We start from the raw sequence: 17,228 nt of genomic DNA on the forward strand, positions 1-17,228 counted from the left end.
AAAGTCTTGTGATGTGAATGTAGGGCGAAGACATGTGCACAGTGGATTTGTTGACACTTCCTGGCATGAGGTATGACGTCACTTTTCAAGCAATTTTCTCAGAATGCTGTACTGGGATGCATCACCATCTATTTTATAGTCATCATTTGATAAGGGACGTGACCGTTTAGCAGGGATAGTACTGCTTCCTGACTCATTGACTTTATCAATGAGCTCATCATGTGATGAGGAATGTAGCCGTTTAGCTGTTGTAGTACTGCTAGCTGCCTGAACCTTGGGAATTTCTTGAGAGTCAATCATCTCTTCCTCCTCATCCTCCTCATCAATGTGTGCTAGAGTGGGGATCTTGTAATGTCCATGTGCAAGAGTTGTAATTCCATCATCTAGAATATACCTCTTCTCATCAGCTTTGCTCAGTGCCTTCTTTCTCATGACTTGGGTCATGATCTGATGTTTCCTAGTGCCAAACATCACTTGTTCTCTATAGATATCCTCATCACCATATAGACAATCTAGATAGTCTTGGAAGCCTATGTAACGTTCAGCATCTGGATGCATATTTGAGAGTTCTCGCCCAAGTATTGGTCTCCTCACTCCTTTAGCTTTCTTTATCAATCCACTTGTCAGCTGATTTGGATCACTATTGTAACACCTACAGGCATATAGCTTTGATCGCAGGCCTACATACTCAAGTGGCGCTCAGCCAGCATATTCATCTTTAAACTTGCCAAGCACCATTTTGTTTGCATCTGAGTAGCATGGGTGGTCTGCAGGGTACTCTGAAGTGTCAAAGGTATCTTTCAGTTGTTGGTTGTTGATGATGTCGTTGTATAGTTTCTCAGTTTTCACGATGTAGAATAAACTGTCAGTATCCTGATAAAGCAGTTGTAGGTTCTCTTTGTACATAGGTTTCATCACATCGTAGTGGAACTGGTACATAAGGGTCTTGCTTATGTCCAACACTGTCAAACCAATGTAGATAGGTTTGTTCAGCTTTACTTTTTCCTTATGCATTGTAACAGCGCAAATATTCTCACCAAATATGATGCGGTCCTTGTAAACTGGTCGAGCAATCAGTTTCTTCAATCGATTCTCATCATTCACTAGCTCCATACTCATCCTTTTTCGCACATTCTCCATCGTCTTACCAAACACAGCGTTGTTCATGAGTTTGAAGAAATTTTTCTCAAACTTATTCTTTGACTGCTGTCGAAGTCTGGTGTTTAGCATGATGTAGGGTGCTAGGAAGTCCTCCTGCTCAAACCTTACACCTCGATGAACTTTAGTGATTTTCATTCCATGCTGTACTGCTTGCTTGAGGGTGCAGTAGTGACATACATATCGTTCACGGTTGCTTAGAGCTGTCATGAGTCGTACATGATTAGATTTGAGAGTTTTTTTGTTCTCTGCCAGGAATGGGAAGTCATTGTGCTCATCATGCAATTCGGAAGGGTTCTCAATGTCCACCTCCAAGATGTAGCCAATCTTTTGAACATCTCCAACACCCTCAATACCTCTGCTCACCCCCTCCAACTCATCTTTCTCCATCCACTGGAATTTCCGACATGGAAGTGGTTGGCACATTGCCCAGCCATACAGGTTGTTCGCATCTGTGTAAAGGAGATATGATGTAGGCTTCTCGGGGTCAATAGGCGCTCCTGTGTAGGCATTGTTGGCTACAGCATGATGGTGTATACAATTTGTTATTCCTCCTCTGATACCTCGCTCGATAAACATGTACATGTCATAGTCAGTAAGGAGCTCAAGCTCGACTTTAGTATATTTCAGCATGACATCAAAGGAAAAGCCTGGAGATGTAAAGTCGCGGAAGCTCTCAAAGACATCAGCCAACAGGAGAACATCTGTTTTCAAGTATAGGTCACTGTATTCTCCCAGAGTTCTACAACTGAATTGGTTCCACACAGTTTGAGCATGTTCATAATCATCACTGCTAACACTCCTATCAACCAGCTTGCTGAAAAATGCCTCTTTGGGTGGTAGCAATGTTTCTTCGAGTCTCTGCCATGAATCGCAGTAGTCGTATGGAAACACTCCTTTCCTTGAGACAAGGCTCAATTTGTTTCCAAACACCTTGGCAGTATGTGGCAACACTTTGGACAAGTCTTCTGGATTCGATGCTGATTTGACTAGGTTGGTGACCAGATTGTCTAAACTATCAGGCGTAAACCGGAATGTATCGATGAATTGAAGGTGCATTTTTGGAGATATTTGTTTGGTGAATGATATATACTTTTCCGATGAGTTTGGGATGACAAACAGCTGATCCTTATCTCTACCCAGCTCTGGAATAATGAGGTGTGTATCGTAGTTTGAAGAGTTGTGGAGAAACACTGGTATGAATGATTGTCGCTCTCGCTGCAGGTTGCATTCACGGCATAATGCATTCCGGTAGATACCAGTTATATGACAATGGTCATACACCTTATCTTTATTGAACCGTTCATTGCAGGCCTCACAGAAATCAGCTGCATTATGTCGTTCTTTCTCTCTTTTGGTTAGTGGGAGCAACTTGATATTCCTGCAGTCAATTGCCTCATCTAAATCTTTTGCATACATGGTGAGGGTCTTCATGAAATGTTTGGCGGCATCAGGACCCCTGTAGACAATCGGCTCATGAGGGATTAGGTTAGTGATTGTCAGCCAGGAATCTTCCAAATATGGGTCCCGCACAAAGTATAAGCAGTAACTCATTGCCCGATGATACTGGATAACTTTGGTAGCTTCACCAATCCATTGTTCATTGTCTTCATCAGGTTTCTCCAGGATGCACTCAAAATCGGCATATGCTACAACAGGTACTCTATACTTTTGCACATGTTTCTCAAACTTCAAGGTTGGAGGTTTACCATCTTTTCCAACCTGTGGCATGATGATTCTTGCTGTATTATTGCTAGCACAATACTCCTCATGCTCAGCCATCCTGCATTCTCCATCTCTGTTCTGGGTGTAATGGGTGAATCATCGTCTGCAGATGATAATTTTATGCTGATGTTTTGTGAGTTGGGATCCCACAAGTTTTTCAAAATTTTTAATGTAGCAGTAGTGGCTATTTGATTTATGTTCATTGTCATCCTCAAGGGTGCTGTTTTTATCATCATCCTTACTCTCACAGAGGAGGAGAAGATCAAAGTGATCTGCCTTCATTGCATTTCCAACTCTTCTTGGAAATATAACGTTCTTCTCATCCACACCATAAATATTAACTGATACCTCCGGATTATCTTTCTCAAATATATCGATTTGACTGATGGTAGTGGGAAATCCAATGCCTGAAGAGTTGTATCTCTCCTCCAATTGATAATATCGGTCGTTGACTCGTTCAGGATGGCTGCCTTGTACATGTTTGGCGAGGATGGCCCATTTGAAACATTGCTGGTCCTTGTTTATAGGATTAACGATTGCCTTTCGTGCTGATAGAAGAGGTGGAAGACTGATGTAGGATGATCCACGCAGGGGAATATGTTTGCTAATCCTGATAAGCAATCCATCAATGATAAGCAAACTCCATCCACTGGAATTTCCTTCGAATTTCAACTCCTCATCCAGTAGGGTCATGCACGCTTGGTTGATGATGTCTGGAAGATTTATGATACTGAAGATGGTGTAGTTTGGAGTTTTGAAGGCAACATTCTGAAACTCTTCTTGATCGAAGAAGGTCTTATCAAGGGTGCTGTGGAAATATGTTGCCTCCAATACTAGATTGAACTTCATTGCTCCATGTGTCTGCAGTTGCTGACTGATGATGTGAACAATTTTATCCTTCAGACTGCTCAGAAAGGTGTGGAAATCTTTGGCAGGCTCATCCTTGTATGCATTATTGTAGTATAGAGTCGTGAGTTGGGATTTGAATGCCTCCTCCAGGACAACAAACTCGTCCACTGAGTTTGCTGTTTGCTGACATCGTGCAGCTTTGCTCATCTGGAACAATGCAGAACAATATTGTATTAGTATGGTATGCAGTATTCAACTCTATATATATATATATATATACCTTATCAGATGTGGGGGATGAAGGCAGTGAATCAGTATCAATATCTAGGATCGTGGGTCGGGTGTGTGGGTGGGTCGGGGATGGAGGTTCGTGGGTGTTTATATTGAATGTTCTAGGAATGATGGTCGGGAGCTGTATGGGGGAATGTGAATGGGGGTCTAGGATCTACTTCCTGAGGTGGGATGGGTGCTCCTGATCATTAGAACCATTGCTGCTCATATCTGAAATGACATACACACTATCAATGTCAAACATATTGTGGGTATAGCCTAATTCTAGGGCAAAGACTTGTTATATGTTTTTTAGGTTAGGTTGAGTTACAACCACCAACTCAAAGAACATTATTCACAATTAAACTCTTAACTTGTATGTATTGGAACCTAATTCATAATTACACTAGTCATTTTTGACTATGTCATTTACTCTATGTATTGGAACCTAATTCATAATTAAACTCGTCATTTTCGAATTCAAGTCATTTTAGAATTTTATTGTCAGTCTCAAACTACTTCAAAATTCTACTCTTTTGGACTTAATTGTTAAATCATGAATATAATATAAATATATATATGTCAAACATATTGTGGGTACAGCCTAATTCTAGGGCAAAGACTTGTTATATGTTTTTTAGGTTAGGTTGAATTACAACCACCAACTCAAAGAACATAATTCACAATTAAACTCTTAACTTGTATGTATTGGAACCTGATTCATAATTACACTAGTCATTTTTGACTATGTCATTTACTCTATGTATTGGAACCTAATTCATAATCAAACTTGTCATTTTCGAATTTAATTGTCAGTCTCAAACTACTTCAAAATTCTACTCTTTTGGACTTAATTGTTGAATCATGAATATAATATAAATATATATAGAACTATAAAATGCACTGGTACTTACTCTTGATGTTGATAAAGATGAAAGTAATCCAAAACCAATACACCGAAATCACACACACACATACTGGTGGCACACACACATGTAGTGATGGCAAGACTGCACTAGACACAATGTCCCACTCCTTGTAGAACAACTCCTTTTATACACCAGTTCAGGATCCGGAGGGAATTTTTTTTCCTTTTTTTCCTTTTTTCCCATTCATTCCAGATTTTATGTGTTTTTTTTTTTGTTTTTTTAATTTTTTTTTAAATTTTTTTTTAATTTTTTTTCTTTTAAATTTTTTTTTTTTTTTTTTTTTTATTTTTTTTAAATTTTTTTTTTATTTTTTTTAAATTTTTTTTTTAATTTTTTTTTGACCTTGAAGTTAGGGTGGTTGAACCTGGATGACCTTGAGGTTAGGGTGGTTGACCTGGATGACCTTGATGTTAGGGTGGTTGACCTGGATGACCTAGAGGTTGGGGTGGTTGACCTGAGTGACCTTGAGGTTAGGGTGGTTGACCTGGATGACCTTGAGGTTAGGGTGGTTGACCTGGATGACCTTGAGGTTGGGGTGGGTGACCTGGATGACCTTGATTTTAGGGTGGGTGACCTGGATGACCTTGAGGCTGGGGGTGGTTGACCTGGATGACCTTGAGGTTGGGGTGGTTGACCTGGATGACCTTGAGGTTAGGGTGGTTGACCTGGATGACCTTGAGGTAAAGGCCAGTTCTGGGACACTTGTGTCCCAGGACCGGCCTTTTTATACTACTGGAGAGGATTTTTTGAATCAATTCTTTCATGATACTGTGACTGTTATTCTGAATTCAAAGTTGCAAACGTGAACATGGATGGCAATTACCTCCAGGTAATGTGATAGTGTTGAAGTTTGAGATACAAGGTCAGCAATTAGCGTTGGCATTGTCATTGGAGTATGCTTTGGTGTCAGAATTGGCATCGGCATTGATATTGGCATTGGCATCAGCATTGGCACAGGCATTGGCATCGGCGCAGGCATTGGCGTAGTTATTGGCGTAGATATCGACATCAGTGTAAATATTGGCATAGTTATTGGTGTAGATATTAGTGTAGATATTGGCGTAGTTATCAGCATTGGTATTGGTGTAGGCATCAGCGTAGATATTGGTGTAGATATTGACATCAGAGCAGATATTGGCGTAGTTAATGGTGTAGATATTAGTGTAGATATTGGCGTTGACATTGACATCAGAGCAGATATTGGCGTAGTTATTGGTGTAGATATTAGTGTAGTTATTAGTGTAGGCATCAGCATAGATATTGGTGTAGATATTGGCGTAGTTATTAGTGTAGGCATCAGTGTAGATATTGGTGTAGACATTGGTGTAGTTATTGGTGTAGATATTGACATCAGAGCAGATATTGGCGTTGATATTGGCATAGGCATCAGTGTAGATAGTGACGTAGTTATTGGTGTAGATATTGGCGTAGATATTGGCGTAGTTATTGGTGTAGATATTGGTGTAGATATTGGCGTAGATATTGGTGTAGGCATTGGTGTAGATATTTGTGTAGATATTCAATTGATGAGTCACACTAGTTCGAAAATCACCCAATGTTCTTAACACTCTTCATGGTGTTCACTTGTTGTCGATTTCGAGATTCACGTGATAATTATTTCAATGTTAATGTCTGTGCTGTACCTGTTATCTTCAAATTTTTATTTTTATTTTATTTATATTTATTTTATTATTTCTTTACAATGCAAATGACACTAATGTAATAACATTGAAAGATAAAATAATAAGATAGTTCTTGTGCTATTTATGCTCAATGCTCTAATGCTCATAAACTAAAAAGAAAATTTTGATCAGGCCATCAATACAATCCAATACACATGAAAATTATTTCTAAGTATATAATCAATATAAAAAACAGAATTATGAGTTTTTTAGAGAAAGAAAATATAATAAATGGAAAGCAATTTGGTTTTCAAAAAAATAAGTCTACTAAAGATGCAGTCATCCACTTGAACAAAATAATTTTTGACAATTTTAATAGCAATAGAAAAACTCTTGCAGTGTTCATGGATCTATCAAAAGCTTTTGATACGATACCTCACAATATATTATTAAACAAATTAGATAGGGCTGGAATTAGAGGTGCAGCAAATAATTATTTTCTTCATATTTGACTGAAAGGAAACAATACCTACATCTTCAGGGTCAAACTGATATTAAATATACGTCAGGTTTCGGCTTGCCTCAAGGTTCTGTGCTTTCACCAGTTCTTTTTTTGTATATGTGAATGACCTACTCAAACTAAACCTCCAAGATTGCACCACTCTGTCTTTTGCAGATACACTGTATTGATCTTCAGCGGCAAAAGCTGGGTAGAAACTTTCAATATAGCCAATAGAAACCTAATAATTATTAGAAAATGGCTTCAAGATCATATCCTGACTTTAAACACTGACAAAACTAAGTATATCACCTTTTCACCCAATATAACTGGACAACCAGCAACAGATTTAAATCTTAAAATAGGGACAACAAATAATAACAATGAAAACTCTACAGATAATACAGAAGCACAAAAAACATTAGAAAGGGTTCACACGATTAAATATCTTGGTATATTATTGGATCAACATTTAAAATGGAACAAACACATAGATATTTGTGCTCAAAGTTGAAATACCTCATTTACATTTTTTACAAAATAAATAAAATAAAAAACATAGACATTATACGGAAAATTTACTTTGCATACGCTCACTCATTATTTCAATATATTAATGAAGTATGGGGAGCTGCTTATGATACACATCTGGAGAAATTATTTATCTTACAAAAACATATTATAAGAGCAGCATTAGGAAGACCTCGACTCTATCCTAGTAGGGACATTTTTCTTGAATTTAAGGTCCCTACAATAAGACAGAATTATATGAAAAATATAATACTCCATATCAATAAGAATAAATCTAATTTTCCTGCACACATAACACCCCATAATACACGTCCTAACAATAGATTCAACACAGAACTCATTAAGCTAACCATATGCAGGCATCAATTACCTATTATTGCAGCTACATTATAAATAAAATTCCAAACGATTTTATAGATAAACAAATGACACGTAATTTAAGCAAAAGCATAGATTATTGGATTGAGCATAACATATTCTTCAAACTAGTTGTATAAAGTATAATATTGTATCCAACAAGCATTGTTACTAAAAACATTGAGCAATGGTTTTTTCATTTTCACGTTCTCGAACCAGGTATTGTAAATGTTCCCTCATCATCGTATATTTTTATGTATTCCCTGTGTGAAATATTCACTTCATGATGGCCTCAAGACGTCACAGTGGTTAATGGATTCTACTTTGTCATATAGTATGTACTATTCTTAAGTTTTTAATTTTTTTTTCTGAGCCTTTGAGACTTTTGTATATTGCTGTAATACTTTCTTTAGCTCTTTTTATTTTAATTTTTATATCGCTTCTTACTTGACCTGAATTGAAGCAGAATAATTTAACCGCAACTCACTGCCAACACACAAGGACTCTTATGTTGGCAGTGCCGAATATTACATTGATTACGTTGATAATTATTGTTGTGCAAGTTACAATAAATGTATATTTTTAGGTGATTGTATATTGCATACTTTAGAGATTGTATTGCACAAATATTTGTATGTGATTTTTGGCAATAAATTCAATTCAATTCAATTCAATTCAATATAAAATGAAATTTGTTAACATCTTATTATACAGTCAGCAATACATAAATTGTGAAATTTGGTGACATCAATTACAAAATTTCACTAGAAAAAAAAATATATAATTTCATTTCCATTATTCATTGTTCAAATATTTTAAAAAAGCAATTATTCAATACTATTAATCATCGTTTGTTGGATACTATAGTTTATTTCGACTTTTCAATGTTCTAAACACAAACTACATTTCATGACAAAACTTTACTATTAATCATTAAACAAGAAAACATTCAAAACATCAATAATATTTTGCTTCAAAGGCAATCAATATTCATAAGTAAACAGCATATATGGCAATCAACATTATTAATCATTATTTTGCATCTATGGCAATCAACATTATTAATCAACACAAAAAATATTATCTCATTACTGCCTCTCTAAGTCATAACCTCTGTTATTCCTTCTTTAGGCAATAATGGGTTTCCATCTCAAAAAACAATCACATACCAGCAAAATTCTAATCAACAAACCCAACTAAAATTCTACATACACTCCAGCATCCATTTCAAACGATAATCAATCATATCAAAATTTATAGAACAAACAGTTTTTAAAAAAAAATTAGAAAAAGACATCAATTACAAAAACTTTAGAGAAATTTTAACCTTTAACTCATTTCAATTAATAATATAACAAAACGTTTTTATTCAATGGAAACATTATTCAAGTTAACTTTCATTAATACATCTCATATATATGGCTACACAATTCATTAATACTTTCTAATTTTAAAGTTTATTTACTATAACAAAAGAATTTATACATAAGAATAGATTTCAGCATGTTCTAAATTGAACCATTTATTTTTCAAATAATTTCATAATTTAAAGACTGTATAATAAATACAAACATTTCAAGATTACAATACAAAGATGATCAAGATGGATAATGGGTGAATAAGTTCCCTAAAAAATACAAACAAGAGAAAAAGAAAATTGGGTAAATAAATTTCCTAAAACAACACACATTTCAAAATAAGTGATACATGATGAAAAAATATACCGCAAGCAAACAATTATTTACACTACAATGGATAGATTTTAGAAAAGTTAAGTTTTATCAACAATTTAAAGATTAGGAAAATAAGCTACTATTTTAACTTCCAAAATTATTTCAGAAAAATACAAATTAAACGACTATGGACAAGATTGGTTAAGATATGCATAATAGAATAAATTTACTGAACATTACACAAAGACAGGAAAAAATCGAAATTGAAAAGATTAAGGGCCAAGAAAAATAGGCTACAGGAAAGAAAAAAGACACAATTATGGACTCTTACCATACACTGCGTAGCGATTATGCTATTCTGAATCCCGGCATAACACAGGATTCCTAATCATGTGTGCTGGGGAATACCCTTTCATCATCATGTGATTCACAGTCATCATCTTGTAAATAAGCAACTTGAAACAACCTTTGAATACTAACACATCAATGGTGACTTTGTGTTTTGTTTTCTTCAAGAACATAATTTTATTCATGGGTTCATTTGTTTCAACAAAGCCATTTTGCTTACAAAAGTTAGTCATGTTCACTTGAGAATGCATTGCATACACCTTTTCAATTCTCAGTTGAAAGTTGAACTCATCAACTTGATTCAAAGCAAGATTCATTTTGTTTACATTGTTCCTAACCTCCACAGAAACCTGTCTCATGTAATCATTCACTTTGTTTATAGTTTTCCTAACTTTCAATGTAGCAATATCACTTTCACGATAGTTGATTTTCAGTGAAGAGAACTCCCTACCTACTTCTTTACTCAATTCTACTATCTCATTAGGGTTGACTTTTTCAACAACAGTAACTAGGCCTACATTGTCAGAAACTTGAATGAGTTGATCTTGTATCTTAACACTACTATTATCATGCTTCAATTTGTTTTCATCTTCATGATTATCACTCAATGTTTCATGTACATCTTTCAATAGAAGGTTTATACTAACCTGCTCTAGTCTTATACTAGTAAATTCTTGCTTCATATCATTAAACCTAGCACTTTGATCTTGTTTCAAATTATCAATCTTAGCATTTTGCTTGTAAACTTAACATTTTGCTCATCAAATCTAGCATTTAGCTCATCAAACCTAGCATTTTGCTCATCAAACCTAGCATTTTGCTCTTGTTTAAAATTATCAAATCTTTGTGTTAAGATTTATATCATTTTTAGCTCCTACCATACTTGTTTCATTTGATATTTCTACTACTTTCTCATGAATTGTTACATTTGAAACGTTTTCACTTACAGCTACACTATCGTTTGAGTCATTGTTTAAGGTTAGGTCTAAATCTTGTGATTCTTCATCTAAGTTTTGAATGTTTTCACTGGATAAAACTTCATTATTGTTATTGTTCTCCATCTTGCTACTGCATAAAAAATATTTACTCATTAGAACCTGAACTTTCTCGAACCGATTTCCCACTCAGCAGCATCTTCCATTCATAATTCATCAAGATATCTATCCTACCAATAATTTTTTACAACCAGGGATATATTTTGTAGTTTGAGTCCCACACCAGGGCGTACCATTTGCCGTGCTACCACTTTCTCCTAAATCGGTTGGATAGCAAATTTTCACCTATTAACCTAAGGATAGTTATCAGCTCCAACGTAATAGATTCTTGATAAACTATGAATGGATCTATCGCCTATGAATGAGAAATCCAGTTTCCAGAGCAAACCAACTTATAATCTTCAAAAGAATTTTGGCAATACACTACACAAATACACAAAGAACAATATCTTACATGCTTAAGCATCTAAAGTCGTTACGAGCTAAATACTTATCCAGTTTATATAGTTGAAAACAATGGCTATAGGCTTGTATACACACAAATCAAAATACACAAACTTAGAACACCATGAAACTGTTCAAAACTCAATTTAAAACATTAATAATTCACTTAAACAGAAAAATATTCAGAGAGCTCAAATTACAACACACATAGCCAGCCATATTTTTAGAGACAAGAAGGAAGCCAAGCTACAAGTCAGGACAAAAACCACATCTCAAAATCAGTGTCGATGTCACGGACACGTCACCAAAAAATTTATAAATTACAAGTTTAGAATTCACATTTTATATTTGTTCTCAATAAAACTTTATTTTGAAACTGTTATTTTAAATTTTATATATGATCTATATTATCTGTTAATTCTGTTAACTCTGTTTACAGAGTTTGTTTTTTCAGTGATACCCATGAATATGCAACACAATCATTTACAATAAATTCTCAGTCAAAAAGTTGTCCGTATATCGATGACTTTGATATTTACTATAAAGTTTTATAGATCTCGAATTGAAGATTCGATTCCAATCGAGAAAAAATGTAATATTACAAGCTGTAAGTGAAAACGTTTCAAATGTAACAATACATGAGGAAGTAGTAGAAATATCAAATGAAACAAGTATGGTAGGAGCTAAAAATGATCTAAATCTTATAGCGTTCTTAACACAAAGGTTTGATGAGCAAAATGCTAGATTTGATAATTTGAAACAAGATCAAAGTGCTAGGTTCGATGATATGAAGCAAGAATTTGCTAGCATAAGACTAGAGCAGGTTAGTATAAACCTTCTATTAAAAGATACACATGAAACATTGATTGATAATCATGAAGATGAAAGCAAATTGAAGCAGGATGATAGTAGTGTTGAGATACAAGATCAATTAGTTCAAGTTCCAGATAATGTAGGCCTAGTTACTGTTATTGAAAAAGTAAATCCTAGTGAGATAGTAGAATTGAGTAATGTAGTAGGTAGGGAGTTGTCTTTATTGAAAGTCAACAGTAAAGAAAGTAGTATTGCCAAATTGAAAGTTAGGAAAACAGTAAATAAAGTGAATGTTTACATGAGACAGGTTTCTGTAGAGGTTAGGAACAATGTAAACGAAATGAATCTTGCTTTGTATCAAGTTGATGAATTCAACTTTCAATTGAAAATTGAAAAAGTGTATGCAAAGCATTATCTAGTGAACATGACTGACTTTTGTAAGCAAAATGGCTTTGTTGAAACAAATGAACCCATGAATAAAATCATGTTCTTGAAGAAAACAAAGCACAAAGTCACCATTGATGTGTTAGTATTCAAAGGTTGTTTCAAGTTGCTTACTTACAAGATGATGACAGTGAATCACATGATGAAAGGGTATTCCCCGGCACTATGTTATGATTAGGAATCCTGTGTTATGCCGGGATTCAGAATAGCATAATTGCTACGCAGTGTATGGTAAGAGTCCATAATTGTGTCTTTATTCTTTCCTGTAGCCTATTTTTCTTGGCCCTTAATCGTTTCAAATTTTGATTCTATCCTGTCTTTGTGTAATGTTCAGTAAATTTCTTCTATGATGCATATCTTAACCAATCTTGTCCATAGTCATTTAAATTTGTATTTTTTTCTGAAATAATTTTGGAAGTTAAAATAGTAGCTTATTTTCCTAATCTTTAAATTGTTGATAAAACTTAACTTTTCTAAAATCTATCTATTGTAGTGTAAATAATTGTTTGCTTGCGGTATATTTTTTCATCATGTATTACATATTTTAATTATGTCTATTTTTTGTCAGGTATCATATTAGGTAACTAGGTTTTTCAGAGCAAATTATGTCCCATTTTCTCATCTTTCATTGCATATTGTGCCATAAGCCATATGTAATTAGGTTATGGTTTTCTTCTGGGCTTTTAACCCATTTTGCATTTTATATATATATATATATTTTTTTGCTGTCCAATACTTTGGATTTTTGGTAGACAAGTAGGTGTGATTCTTTTAGAGGTGTGGGCGTGAACCACATATGGCTGGACTCGATTATCTGACCTACTTGTCTGTGATATAAAAACCTTAAGACTGCAACATCAAATGTTTGTAAAAAACTTTTGCATACTTTTGTTTTTGTGGTCCGATACTAGAGTCTGCTATCACATTGCCTTACAGACATCTAGGAACTCTCCACCCAGTCACAATAGTCAAAATATTTTCTCTTCACCAGTTGTTTTTGTGGGAGTGATAGCTCACAGTTATAACAAATTAGAGTCATACTTGGAATCTAAAAAATTCCATAGTAGTATATTTTATTAAATATACTTCCTTATAAAAGTTTAGTACTGACATGTAGGATAGGCTCTAATTAATCTTTCACTTCCTTGTATTATTTAGGAAATTTATTTACCCAATTTTTCTTTTTCTCTTATTTGTATTTTTTCCCATTATCCATCTTGATCATCTTTGTATTGTAATCTTGAAATGTTTGTACTTATCATACAGTCTTCAAATTCTGAAATTATTTAAAAAATAAATGGTTCAACATGCTGAAATTTAATCTTATGTATAAATTCTTTTGTTATAATGATAAAACTTCAAATTTGAAAGTATTAATGAATTGTGTTGCCATATATATGAGATGTTCAATATAAATGAAAGTTAACTTGAATAATAATGATTTCATTAGATAAAAACGTCTTGTCATATTATTAATTGAAATGAGTTAAAGATTAAAATTTCTCTATAGTTTTTGTAATTGATGTCTTTTTCTAAATTAAAAAAAAAAACTGTTTGTTCTATAAATTTTGATATGATTGATTATCGTTTGAAATGGATGCTGAAGTGTATGTAGAATTTTTAGTGGGGTTTGTTGATTAGAATTTTGCTGGTATGTGATTGTTTTTTGAGATGGAAACCCATTATTGCCTAAAGAAGGAATAACAGAGGTTATGACTTAGAGAGGCAGTAATGAGATAATATTTTTTGTGTTGATTACTTATGTTGATTGCCATAGATGCAGATTACTTATGTTGATTGCCATAGATGCAGATGATTACTTATAATATTGATTGCCTTTGAAGCAAAATAATTATTGATGTTTTGAATGATTTCTTGTTTAATGATTGATAGTAAAGTTTTGTCTTGAAATGTAGTTTGTGTTTAGAACATTGAAAAGTCGAAATAAACTATAGTATCCAACAAATGATGATTAATAATATTGAATAATTTGCTTTTTATAAAATATTTGAACAGTGAATAATGGAAATGAAATTATTTTTTTATTAAAATTTTGTAATTGATATCTCTATAGAGTTTAAGGAAATTTCACAATTTATGTATTGCTGACTGTATAATAAGATGTTAACAAATTTTATTTTTATATTGATTATATACTTAGAAATAATTTTCATGTGTATTAGTTTGTATTGGTAGCCTAATCAAAATTTTCTTTTTAATTTATAAGCATTTTAAAATAACAAGTACAGCATGGACATTAACATCAAAATAATTATCACGTGAATCTCGAAATCAATAACAAGTGAATGCCATGAAGAGTGTTAAGAACATTTGGGTGATTTTCGAACTAGTGTGACTCATTAATTGAATAACTATGCTGATATCTACAATGATGTCTACACCAATGTCTGCGCCAATGTCGAAGCCAATGCCAACGCCAATGCCGATATCTACAATGATGTCTACACCAATGTCTGCGCCAATGTCGAAGCCAATGCCAACGCCGATATCTACAATGATGTCTACACCAATGTCTGCGACAATGCCGATGCCAATGCCTGTGCCAATGTTGATGCCAATGCCTATGACAATGCCAACGCCAATGACAATGCCAACGCCTATTGCTGACCATGTAACTCAAACTTCAACACTACCACATTACCTGGAGGTAATTGCCATCCATGTTCACGTTCACAACTTTGAATTCAGAATAACAGTCACAGTATCATGTAAGAAATTGATTCAAAAAATCCTCTCCTAAATTATTCCTGTATGCAGAACTCTAAACCTTGAAAGCTGAAAATATCAAAAAACCAAACCTTACCTAAATTAATCCTCACCTAAGTTAATCCTGTATGCAGCGTCTATCTCTTTTCCAAAAAACAAATTACATTGTCATTTCAAGCCTGAAATGTACATTGTATAATTATATGATACAAAATTTACGTGACTCTGTATTGAGTTTGGTATGCAGCCGTGTACTACAAGCATGAGGCAATGCTAACTGAGATGTCACCTGTATTGAGTTTGGTATGCAGCCATCTACTACAAGCATGAGGCAATGCAAACTGAGATGTCACCTGTATTGAGTTTGGTATGCATCAGTCGACTACAAGTATCAGTCCAACACTACGAGTATTCGGATCAGCCCAACACTGATGTCATCACACTGGAGTCACACTTAACTGAAATTCATACTGAGTGCCTTAACGGACTGTTTTCCAAAATTTGCATCAATAAAATCAACTGCATCAATAGTGAAAGAAATAAACATTTTTTGATTTATTGAAATTTTATGTGAAAATTAAATGTAACAATTCATCAATTCATTAAAAAAATTTTTTTTTGTTCAACATACTAAATTTTCATGCAATAAAAAATTGAATTTTTCTATATATTAAATTTATGTGCAATTTCAAAAACTATTCTTTATATATATTAAACTTTCCGTTGAGATATTTTCCTTAAATTATAAAGCTAAATCAAAAGTAAATTTGATATTCTATACTTTGAAATATTGTTTGGAAACGTATAACAAATGCTATTGATGAATTTTTATGATAATTTTCAATTATAGTTGACATGTAATGTTTTTTATAGAAAAATTGTTACTGTTCTTGAATTTAATTTCAACAATTTCCATTTGTTTCAATGTAATTTTTTTCCTTTAAATTCTCAAACAGTGAAATTTTTTATGTCAAGAGGGGGGTATTTGTAATATTACATTTTTCTTGATTAAAATCGAATCTTCAATTCGAGATCTATAAAACTTGATAGTAAATATCAGAGTAATCGATATGCGGACAACTTTTAACTGAGAATTTATCGTAAATAATTGTGTTGCACATCCCATGGTATCACCGAAACAGAGTTAACAGAATTAACAGATGAATAGATCATTATAAATATAGAGGATATATAAATTTAAAATAACAGTTTCGAAATAAAGTTTTATTGAGAACAAATGTAAAATGTAAATTCTAAACTTGTAATTTATCATTTTTTTGGAATTTAATATCGGTGATGTGTTCATAACGTTGTCACTGGTTTGAGGTGTGGCTTTGCTCTGGACTTGTTAGGTTCTCTCTAAAAAATGGTGGCTGGCTATGTGTTCTAATTTTGTGTTCTCTGAATATTTTTCTGTTTAATTGAAATTTATAATTTATTAAATTGAGTTTTGAACAGTTTCATGGTGTTCTAATTTTGTCTAAAATTGTTTTGTGTGTTTACAAGCCTATAGCCATTGTTTTTCAACTATATAAATGGATAAGTATTTAGCTTGTAATGATGCTAGATGTTTAAGTGTGTAAGGTATTGTTTTGTGGATTTGTGTTGTATATTGCCAAAATTCTTATGAAGATTATAAGTTGATTTGCTCTGAAAACTGGATTTCTCTTTCTTAAGAAATAGATCCATTCATAATTTATCAAGAATCTACCATTTTGGAGCCAATAACTTTCCTTAGGTTAATTGGTGAAAAATGCTATCCAACCTATTTAGGAGAAATTGGTAGCGTGGCAACTCACACACACGTGTGCTCGCTGCATGCGTGCCAATTCAGGCATAGAGAA

The 17,228-nt window shown here is 33.6% G+C and overlaps 1 protein-coding gene across 1 annotated transcript in view; it reads left to right on the forward strand.

Moving 5' to 3' along the window:
• The window catches only part of LOC111053183, a 341,346-nt gene that overhangs the window by 320,522 nt on the left and 3,596 nt on the right, over positions 1 to 17,228 (forward strand). The window lies entirely within an intron of this gene.

The sequence above is a fragment of the Nilaparvata lugens genome, chromosome 1, assembly GCF_014356525.2.
Source record: "Nilaparvata lugens isolate BPH chromosome 1, ASM1435652v1, whole genome shotgun sequence".
Classification (NCBI taxonomy): Eukaryota; Metazoa; Arthropoda; class Insecta; order Hemiptera; family Delphacidae; genus Nilaparvata; species Nilaparvata lugens.